Source organism: Papilio xuthus, unplaced genomic scaffold (assembly GCF_000836235.2).
Source record: "Papilio xuthus unplaced genomic scaffold, Pxut_1.1 DF826159.1, whole genome shotgun sequence".
In the NCBI taxonomy this organism is placed as follows: Eukaryota; Metazoa; Arthropoda; class Insecta; order Lepidoptera; family Papilionidae; genus Papilio; species Papilio xuthus.
Window position 1 is genome coordinate 1,869,734 of NW_013532490.1, and position 12,355 is coordinate 1,882,088.

Genomic DNA, 12,355 nt, shown 5'->3' on the forward strand with positions numbered 1-12,355 from the left:
AACTCGTGCGCATTTAGCCTAAATGAGATCGATAGGGTTGGCACTGATGATTTATTTTTAATTTATCATTTATTTATTATTATCACCTAGAATTAACAATGGCACGAACAATTTTGTACAAGATAATAAGAATTGTCCACCGAATAATAAGCTTCTTATTTGTCTTTGCAAATATGTTGGCGGCTCAAGGTCACAGCTTCGTTTGCGAAATTGGGCATAGTCTAGCTTTCCAACAGTGAAAGAATTTTTCAAATCGGTTTAGTAGTTTCGGAGTCTATTCAATACAAGCAAACAATAAAATCTTTCCTTTTAATTATATTATTATAAATATATGAAATCACAACTAGGATTAAAACAACGTTATAGAGTGTAGTAATACATTTACTCTGCATTCATATAAGCGATTCTTAGAAGAACAAAACAGACTTTTTTCTTCATCTTTTTCTCTTAATTCCTTATTGTGCTAACCCTAACCCGACAGAATCTCAGCGTTGCATCCGCACACTCAAATCAACACGGTTAAATTTAGCCAGTCGAAACGGTGATGCCAGCGGCTTCGTACCGCTCCCAACGCCACCACACCTCGGTCTTCAGTCTTCGCGATATACCAGACACGGTCTCCGTAAAACAGTCTTCGAGTCTCAGATCTCCGCCTCAATGAGATCCTAGTCTCGGAATCGTTAATCTCTCGAAATCTTGAACTCTTCGTTAATTTAATGAGAAACTAGGTCTTTAGTTACAAATTGATAAGATTTCTAACTTAAAGATTAGTATCAGTGATTTTATGTGTGCTTATTTGTGTTTACAATGAGTTTTTGATTGTTTTTTTTTATAAAATTGTGTGCAAAACTATAAAGGTAAGTTGCTTAGTTATTTATGGTTAGAACGCACATATTACTGGTTTAATTAATATCAGTTTATGAAGATAAAAAAAAATGTAAATCAACAAATTATTTCTGGATTTATTTTTAAATATTGTTCCTTGATTTTTTTCTTACTTAATTTTATAAATGCGAATGTTTGGATGTATGTATCTCCAAAACGACTTAAAAGGTACAGATGTAGAACATAATCTGGAGGAATACATAGGTTACTAATTAAGTTTTTTCTTAAGTCCCCTGTGAATAATAATAATAGTGAAAAAAACGGAACCCTTATAGGATCACTTTGTTGTCCGTCTGTCCGTCTGTCAAGACCATTTCTCTCAAAAAACCCGTGAAGGTATCAAGCTGGAATTTATATCAAATGTTCAGGTCTGCGGTCGCTAGGAGCTGTGAAAAAATAAAACTTCTAAGCCAACCCAATGAAAAGATAAACCCATTTATTTTATTCTAAGTAGAGATTTAGGTCGACACTGCACCTTCATAACTCTGTCTACCCCTTTACATCACAGACAGTAGTGCTTTATCAATTACATTTCCACACCAACTCAAGTTTACTTTGACTACATTATTTACACCACAACGTTTTCTGAATCGAATTAATTCCAGAACCGTAATTTATTTAATTCAACGCCCACGTTTAAAAAAATATTTATTCTCGAGAATATTTAAAATAGACTTAACACATGTTTCCGTCGTTACAGCTTCAATATTTCTGCCAAGACTACATAAAAATATCTTTTCATTGATAACGTAACGTAAACTTACGAAATTTATAAGATTTTTCTAATAACTGGGTTTGCAATGACAATAAAAAGATTATTATTAGGCTACAGATTTGCATTAAGTACTCGTATAGTTCAATTCACATTTGACAACTTATATTATAATATGCTTAGTCTGAAAATGAATAAAGAATCGCCAGATTCCATCCACACCATCTCGATGGCTGGCAATCCACAACCGTGCGGTTAGCGCGAACCTTCCTGCCTCGCACAGCAGCGTTGAATGGTCTGTCCTCGGCGGTATTTCCAAACCGCTACGACTTAGGGTCCTTTAAGAAGCGAGCTTATCACTATCTCAAAGGCCGGCAACGCATCTGCGGTTCTTCTGGTATTGCTGGTGTCCATGGGCGTCGTTAAACACCTCGGTGTTCCCGCTGCACGTTTGCCCCCTTCTTTTATAAAAAAAAAAATCAATCGATAACAAGACTTTAGTTGTGCTGAATCTTGAGTTCAAGTAGAGTTGCAATGTTGTAATTGTTAAGAAAATCAAATGATGAAATGTTGAAAACGACAGACCTGACATGCATCAGGAGGCATTGAAGTATTGTTGAAGATTATTTCGTGACAATATCTTTATATATTATATATAAAAGAAAGTCGTGTTAGTTACACTATTTATAACTCTAGAACGGCTTTAACGATATGGCTGAAAATTGGTGAGGAGGTAGCTTAGAACCAAGAGACGGACATAGGATAATATTTATTCATTTTTTGTTCGAATTTATGCCTTGAAGAGCTGCTTTTTATTGAACTTACTAATATTATAAATGCGATCTGATGTGGATAGATGGATGGATTTACATATATAAAAATAATTTTTAATTATTTTTTCATCGATATTGGTTTACTTTGTCAGTTTGTTTAAACATTACTAAGTAAGATTTAAAAAAACATTTGCTATGTAATTAAAGATCAAAGGAATTTAAAATGTGTTTGCGTTATGAATTTAGGGTTTCAAAGAATAACATTAATCTATAAACATTTTCAAAGCTAAATTAGTAAGCGATGTACTTTTGTATTCAAAAATATCTTATAATTACACTCAGATTATTTTAATTAGTCTCTAGTATAGATTTATTTAATTAAATTTTGGCTTTGGGTATTAAGAGAAATTTTAATTATTAACAATAAGAAATATTTCTCAAAATGCAAATAAAAATCACGTGGATACGGAAGTGTGTTAGTGTAAACCATTTTCTAATATTGAGTACAGTCGTGAACAAAATATTTTTTGATAATCGTATTTTTAAAACGACTTCTTTTATTATGTCTTTAAAATTGTTTTTAAAGTCACATCAATATCTTTATCACGACTTAACAATTATTTGAAGTAACCTGATGTAAAAAGTGTCTTATATTATAGATTAATATTAAGAAATCTTTGCTACAAATTCGTGAAGTAATTAGACAAACAAATTGTAACAAAAATTTAAGAGAAAAATTATTTAACCAGAAATATTTTGTAATTTTTTTATTTGTAGTGTAAATTATGCAGTTACGGTGCAAATTTTTATCGCCACTGCAACTAAAGACCTTTGAAAATACAGACTGTACTTTTGCAAATAAAGAGTGTACGCGACTGTACCATTTACGAGTGTGTGATCGTCCGATAACAGAGAACAGATGCTATGTTCTTTTATTAGTCTGCGCAGCTCTGGGTCATGTAGTAAAGTTTACCGCTCCAAGCATTAGCCTACTATTTGTTCTACTAAAGTTTAATATAATAAATAAAAAGCATCTGTATCCATATGTTTTAATCTAAGATAAAATAACAAAGAAATTATTGTATTAATTTTTTTATTACACTAGCGGTCGCCTGCGACTTCGTCTGCGTGGAATGAAAAAAAAAACTTAATTAGTAGCCTCTGTTTTTACAGACTATGTTCTTTATCTGTGCCAAATTACATCGAGATTTATACAGCCGTTCTGGAGATACCTTCAAACAAACATCCATCCATCCTTTCAAACATGCGTAATTATAATATTAGTAAGATTAACACAGAGTTGTATGATTGTTAAGAAGTGTATTTATAGGCGTAAACCTTTTTGCCGTGTGTACAAAAACGAAACATCATTTAGCATTTGTTTAGTTTCTTAGTTCTCGTGTACAATTATGGCCAAACCAAGAATATTAAAAACTTGAAGCTTCGTTTGCCTGTTTAAGTACATTTCTTTTTGGTGTAAATTAGTTCTATATTATTCCGCAATATATGTCGAGGCTTTTTATATTCCAAGTATACTCGTTAAATGGTCACGAAAATTTACCCCTAATATAAGTTGTTCAAAACTAATTCTACACTAAGGGAGCCACTTAACTATTGCGAGTATGGTTGTTAGTATTTTTAGTCTCTTAACACTCCATGCGTGTCTTAAGATAATCTCAAAATAAAGTGAATGTTAAACGTTAACCCAGAATTCGATAGCGAATCATAGTATTTATGTTTCGGCTTTGAACCCATTATCGATGTGAAACGGAAACTTCAGCAATGGCGCAATAAAACACGGTCTTGATTCCAATTGATGACGTCATATAAGACCATACACACACACTTAAATAAAAACCTACAAACGTAAAGACATAAACATTAAAACATAGTGATAGATCAAGATTTAAAATCATCTTTGTCTAAAAAAAAGCATGCAAAATCTTACTTCTTACTAATATTATAAATGCGAATGTTTAGATGGATGGATGTTTGTTTGAAGGTATTTCCTAAACGGCTGCATAGATCTCGATGAAATTTGACATAGAAGTAGAACATAGTCTGGGAAACACATAGGCTACTAATTACGTTTTTTTTTTCATTTAGGACGCAGTCCCGGGCGACAATTAGTAGATACTAATATCTGTCATATTTGTCGTGTCTCTAACTTAGATATGACGTAAAATTAAAATTAATTTGTCATTATTAAAATACTCATATTGTATTTGTGTCTGACATACATAGAACAATACAACAATTGTTTGGCAAATCATAACTCAGTGGTATATTTGTTTGACGACCCTGACATGTGCTCGCGATGTTACGCAACGGCTCATCAGTTTCATATGCAACAATTTTAATAGTCAAGATGAAATCTATAGATGATGCATAAATGTATAGCGCTAGATAACTCACAAAACATTGGATTTAGGTTGAATATTAATAGCAATCGTCAACGTATTGTCATCGTCAATTACGTGTAAATTAGTAGTCGCCTGCGACTCCGTCCGCGCGGTATTATAAAAATTACAATTAGTAACCTATGTGTTCTTCCAGACTATGTTCTACCTCTGTTCAAAATGTAATTAAGATCCATTGAACCGTTCCGGAGACACCTTCAAACATCCATTCCATCTAAACTTTGCATTTATATTAGTAAAAAATAAGTTATAGGTAAGATATTAGTAAGATTAGTCTAAGATTATTGGTGTACTTTTCGCCCGATACGCTGCAAAAATTCTAGTACAATTTTGGCGCTAACAATACTATGGCGTTTGTAACAAATATAATATTCATGCTAGGCCTATAACGACTATTTAATATGAAGGATTTAAACTAGATTTTATCAAAATATAGAAATTAACAACAATCTATTCGCCATATTTTTGTATTTTTTTTTTCATTTCTTTATAATACAATATTGTATAGTATATCTCGCTTATTCTTATTGAAAAAAGAGAGACAACAGTATGTGCCAGTAACGCACTTATTTTGACTACTTCGTCACCTTGTAATAAACAATAATATTAACACTTCGCTTTGAAATGGATTTGTTATTAAAATAGAAATTTATAGAAGTTTTTATTGTTATTCATACGATTCCATTTTTCAATGTCGAATAAATCTAAACAGATATAATGGTCAAATGGACGGAAAATTACGTTACGACAACTATAAAATGCGTACGAAAATTTAAAACATAACACGTGTGTAAATCATTCAGATTCCTGTCATATTAAATACGTTTAAGACTTCCTTATATACGGGAGTAGACAGAGATGTCAATTTTTTTATAATTTTTTTTCCTAAGTACGACAAATTTCGAAACTTAATAAATTGATTTGGACAGTAATTTTAAGGCAATTCAAACAAACGTATTAAACTTCAAGTTATTGAATTTCTTTTTAAATACTAGCTTTTGCACGCGACTTGTTTCGCATGGATTTAAAAAAACTTGGTAAATAAACTATGCGGCATCTAGAGAATAATTTACATCTATGTTAAATTTCATCCCGATGTGTTCAGCCGATTTGGAGTTCTAACAAATATCCATCCATCCAAACTTTCAAATTCATAATATTAGTAGTGTTTATATCTTTCTTCTCTTTCATGTGACAAAGCCTTAAAGATATATATTTTTTAAATCTTCTAAAAATTACTTCTGTTAGGAAGAAAAACACTAGCCTTACTAAAAAGTCCCCTCACTAATCATTCTGACATTTGACTTGGTGACGAAAGCGCGCCATTCGCGCCAGAGGATTCTAACGAATAATGTCTAAAATCTAAAATAAATTTTATCGCACAGATTAAATTTATGTTTTCCATGTGCATATTCAATGTACATGAACATATTTGGCAATCATAACTTAGTAACAAAAATTACAATGGTTCTAAATTGTAAAATCATAATGGCATATCCTTATCCGGTTTTGTTGATGACGTCACGAGTCATATTCATACACCGGAAACAATCAGAACCTACAATGTTGAAATATTAACTACGATAAAAACGTGATCTGAACGTCCATTGATTATTATGTTTCAGTTTATTAGATGGATGGGTGAATGTTTGTTTAAACATAGTCTGGAAGAACACATTGGTTACTAATTTATTTTTTTTATTTCTGCGCGGTCGGAGTCGCGGGCGACTGTTAATTATTTAATAAAGTCATAAAGCAACACGCACATATCGACGGATAAATTCATGAATATTTGTGTTATCAACCAAACCACACTGATCTAGCATAGTTAACTATGGCTTCGACAAAACTGACTTGTATATGCTACAATTGACGTCGGGTTTCTACTGACACGAAACATCAACATAAGACACATTCACATTGTCTTCGCATTGGTGACAAAATTTTTTATCTCTTTCTGTCTGTCTACAAGGTCACGGTTGTTCCGATAATCTCCGTAACGGTTGCATCGACTTTGACGGGACTTTGAACGGAACGTAGCTATTCTACATTCTTCTACATTTTTGCTGAAGAAGTTGCTGGTGAATGCTAGTATTATTATAAAAGAGAATTAAATAAACATACGTAAATAGATATCCTATACCTTATAACCTTGACATCTTCTGCGTACGAATATTTTATTTCTCCGTGTTTATCTTACAAATAGGCCGTTCTAGAAACATAGTATCCGGAATGCTATAGCCTTGATCAACAGTTTCGATGTTTTTATATTGAATGGATGAAATTTTTGCGTTACTCGTTAAAATTATTTAACTCTTACGTTAAATGACCGAGCGTCGGTGGCTCAGGGGTCAAGCACTTGCAATCTGCAGGTCCTGGGTTCGAATCCCGCCATGTACCAATGTGTTTTACATATGTACATTTATCCGACGTTCTTACGGTGAAGGAAAACATCGTGATGCAACCTGCACATATGTGAGAAGAAATTCAAAGATATGTGTGAAGTCAACCAACCCGCACTTGGCCAGCGTGGTTGACTATGGCCTAATCGTCCTTAATTTACGGTAGGCTCCGAGCTCCTCGGTGGGGACGTATAGTGACCTGATGATGATGATAAGTTAAATTCATCTTACTTCTTACTTTTACTAATATTATAAATGCGAAGGTTTGAACGCATAGAATGTTTGTTAGAAGGTATCTCTAGAACGGTTGCATGGATTACGATGAAATTTGGCATAGATGTAGAACATAGTCTGGAACACATAGGCTACTTATTAAGCTTTTTTTAAATTCCGCGCGGACGGAATCGCACACTCCAGTTAGTCTAAATATAAATCAAAATACTTTAATTCTTGGCTTAGTTTAGTTGAGCTGATTTCGGTAAGAATGTTGCAAAAAAAATATACACGTGTCAATAAAATTTTCATGAGCATTTGTCTTAATTATGAAGAGCTGCCAACAAGTTGATCATTATAAATACTGAATAGCCACTTCATAATCGCGTTACGACAGTGACGGGACACACTGGGCATTTACTTGACTTTCATAGACATTTTCTTCTGATATTTTTTCTAAAATACGAGAAAAACTCGTTTTTTGCGTATTTCTTTCCCTTCTTTTCCTTAAAAAAACATTAAAATCGCACCAGTGGCCGTGATATACAGTATGCCAATTTTCAAATACATCGTAGAAACATCGCCTATGTGGAAATAAGGTGCAATCCTGCGATAGCTAGATATCACCGATTTTAATGTCGTCTCGTCGCAGATTCAAGGTAAAAAAAACATACTAAAAATATCATCAGAAAATGTCTTTGTAAGCCAAAATATTTACCCAATGTGCGGCAGTAGATAGAATGAGTTTATTTCCATCAAATCATAATATTTTTACAAACGCCGGTATACTGCGAATGTTCTTTGGAGTTTCGATTTACATTGTTTGCGGACGCTTTTAGAAGGCATTGGATATTAAAAGCTTTTTTTAACGTTTTAAAACGAACGAATTTAAAAGCTTTGCTTGTAAATCCTAACAGAGGTTATTAGGGAAACTAAATCTAGTAATAAATACATAATTTTAATATAACATTTAAAACTATTTTTATCACACTAGCAGTCACACGTGACTCCGTCCAAGCGGAATTAGTAAAAAACTATTATAGGCTATATGTTCTTCCAGACTATGTTCATCATCTATGTAAAATTGCAGTTTGATCCAAGCAGTCTGGAGATATGTTCTAACAATCATCCATCCATCCAACCAAATATTCGCATTTATAATAATAGTAAGATATTGAATTTAACTAACAATGTTCTTGGCAACATTGTAAAACAATTTATAGCATTTTAAATGATTTTCTTATTAATAATAATTAGCGATTTACTCATTTTTTATATATATCATAAGGTGGCAAACGAGCGAGCGGCCACCTGAAATCGCTGAAGTGACTGTTGCCCATAGACATACGCAATTGCATATGCGTTGCCTACCTTTAATCGACGGAGGAGAGGATGCACAGAAAGAAAATATTTTTCCTTTCCATGCATCCTCTCATCCGGAAAGTCCACTTCCACTTTCCATTCTTTCCTTATAAGAAAACGGGTGGGAACGGAAAGAGGACTAAATTAGGCCTCCGGGACGCACACTCATCAGACTGCTCGCGGAATTGCTTCCACTTCACGCCTGTCTTCTGTGTGGTCGTGGTATTACACCGGGCGAGCCGGGCCAATTCGTGCGAAGATGTTAAAGCGGGCTCTACCACTGTTAAATTAAGTTTGTATGAAACAAAAGGGTTTGTAACATAGACTATTGCAAAGAAAATTAAGTATTGTATTGCTAGAGATTTATAATCAATTTTTAAACGAGTAAACTGCTCAATAAACTTTAAATATAACCGTAAATATAGCGAGATATACAAATTCATGCATATAGAATTTAAACAATATTCTTCAATCTATAAATTGAATATCCATAACCTAAAATCCAATTGAATTTAACCAAGATTTTATCAGCATCATACATATATCAGCTGTCTTTAGTTTCAACGTCAAACATTGATCTATAACGTAAACATCATCCGATGCAGAAGATCCACACAAATATAGAAACGATAGAAATTGGCTGCATTCTGTTTCTTATTCTAAATCTGAATCAGTTTTATTGATATTTGCATTTTGTAATTTTAGACATTATTAATTGAATCCTTTGGCGCGATTGGCACGCTTTTGTTACAAAATCATTAGTGAGGGGACATAAACGTCAACATTTTAGTAAGGCTAGTGTTGCGCCAGTACACCGGCATAATGTCGGATTTTCTTCCTAACAATAGTAATCCTTTTAAAATCACACTTACATGTGGACGCTTAATTTCGGTCCTTAGTAGAGTATAAATTATTAACACTTATATCCAGTGTTAAGTCTTTTAGGAAAAGACTTATAATAGTTTTAATTCCAAGAATAGGTAATGCCGCAGAAACATAACCGTAAAGGTTTTTATTATAGAAATAGCTGTCGCCCGCGACTCCGTCCGCAGGGAGTTAAAACAACCTAATTAGCGGTATATGTGTTCTTCCAAACTATTTCTTCATCGAGTTCCATGCAGCCGGTCTGGAAGTACCTTCTAGCACATATCCATTCATCCATCTAAACATTCGCATTTAGAATATTAGTAAAAAGTTAGACTAGGAAGATTTATACAGTTTTGGATCGCAGTGATACTAAAGTTATATACATTTATAGTAAAGCGAAAGATTATGTCTGTTCATGTTATTAAAAATTAAACCTAACTGGCTGTACATAGAAACACACATGAGAAGAAGACAGAACGATTGACGTCTCACTTCCGAAAATTGTTCCACACTTTTTGACTAGAAGTAGGCACGAAAGACAATAAAACCCTGACAAAAGGCCTAGTTTAAATTCAAAATACGTTTAAAATAAACGAGCAATAATTTTTACTAAATCATCAGTTTATCATCATTTTAAACATCTATTGAACGAGATTTATTTGATCATTGACGTGGCGTTATCTAGAAATAGCAGCGTGTACCTGAACTCGATCCGTTAGATATTTATAATGGCCGATCCGAGCTGGAACGTAATTCACCTGGCTTTTCACAGATAACACAGGAAATCTATTAAGTATTTCCTGTTTTGTATAGCCTAGTTTTAAATTATCTAGTTATTTATTCAATCAAACTTTACTCTTACATATATTTTTTATATTTATTTTTGAACTAGTGATCGCCCAAGCGTAATTAAAAATAACTTAATTAGTAACCCATGTGTTTTATTAGACTATGTTCTATGCCAAATTTCAGCGAGATACATGTAGCCCTTCTGGATACCTCCTAACAAACATCCATCCGTCCATTAGTAAGATAGTATGAGTGTTTAAAACTTTATTTTTAGTTGGAAGTGGTGGTCAAATCACCACTGTAGTCACAATAAATGGTTTACTTTAATTAATTCGTTTCTTATACATAACAATGTACTAGTATTTTGTCCTCTTCTAAAACCTCTACAGATATTTTTAATATAGTATTTAATATTTATTTTCTTTCCCAGATATTTCCCCTAAGCTTTCGAAGAGAGCGGGCTTCCAAGTCCGGTGTAAGGGTAAGTATATTATACATCTATTTTTATCTCTTAAATAATGAAAAAAAGCGTCAGTGGCTCAGGGTTTAAGCACTTGATTTGTAATCTGCGTGTCCTGGGTTCTAATCCCGCCAGATACCAATGTGTTTTTCAATATTCATACGTAACATTTATCCGACATTCTTACGGTGAAGGAAAACATCGCGACCTTCACATATCTGCGAAGAAATTCAGTTATGTGTGAAGTCAATCCCTACTGGGCCAGCGTGGTTTACCGAGTCCCTCAGTGGGGACGTATAATGAGCTGATAATGATTTGATGATTGTAAATTGAAGACAAATTATTTAACATTTCCTTTAGTAATAATTTTTTTAATTAAAAACATAGCTTGCAGACATTAATAGCATAGTTGTCGACACGTTATGTCGTCTTCGTCATAATTTATTTTGTAACAAGCACGATGACCGATTTCCATACATTTATTGCACCAATAAACATTATAGCACTTTTAAACTTAATTACCATTACGAAATTAGGTTTAAACTGTTTGACAATGTATCAAATTTTAAGAAGCAAATTCATACAACAAACTTTTAATTTTTTTTAAGCGTCAATAGCCTAATGGTTAAGGGTACGGATTTCCGATCACTAGGTCAGGGGTTCGAATCCCGCCATTCGATTATTGTCGTAAACCATATCCTAGCACAAGCCTAGAGCTTAGTTGGAATGGTTGAAGAAATATTAGTAAATTTACAAAAAAAATCTGCTGATATTTTATATAAAAAAGGTTAGATTTAATTAATATGAGACACTTCTAGAGAATTTCTCTAGTTTGTAAAATATATTTTTATGAAATATTATCCTTTGATCTTTACCGCTTGTTTACTTTAAAAATTCATTTTAAAATATTACCTCACATCCGCTTAAAAACGGATGTACTCATAAAACTAGAAAAGAATGAGGTCAATTTTATTTTCTCAGATTAAAACCGTTGTAACTTTGTTAGTTAAGTAATAATCTTTATATATATAATTCTTCTGTGCGTGTGTATGTCACTGAACTTCTCTCAAACGACAGGACCGATTTTAATGAAATTTTTTGTGTGTATTCTAGGGGATCTGGGAATGGTTTATATTCACAATTTTGTCCGCTGGACAATGTTTTTTTAATTAATTTTTAATTTATTAGTAGTTGTTGATTTTGGAATGTTTTACATTGGATCCGACAGACGGTGCTACCATCGCAGTGTCAAATTTTAAATAATATTCGAATTTTCAAATTAAAGACGTGTAGAATTTAATACGATAAAATATTCGAAACAGTCCAAAACAAACGGCATCGCAGCCGACAAGAGACGGGCGAGCGCTGGAAAATGTCCGGCTCTGAATAGACGAAACTATTTGTGTATAGCGAATACACAAAACAATTGAATTCTATTTCTATATCTGGAATTGCAACTAAAATATTCAATA

At 33.0% G+C, this 12,355-nt stretch overlaps 1 protein-coding gene across 2 annotated transcripts in view; it reads left to right on the forward strand.

The window, feature by feature from the left end:
- LOC106123155 (uncharacterized) overlaps window positions 1-12,355 on the forward strand; it is a 36,413-nt gene that overhangs the window by 835 nt on the left and 23,223 nt on the right. Inside the window, exons 1-2 of one of the 2 annotated variants that reach the window (XM_013319349.1) lie at window positions 554-857; window positions 10,854-10,904. The gene's annotated coding sequence lies outside the window, so the exon portion shown is untranslated. Of the gene's footprint in view, window positions 1-553; window positions 858-10,853; window positions 10,905-12,355 lie in introns of those variants that run through there. The other variant, XM_013319350.1, reaches the window with a different exon arrangement.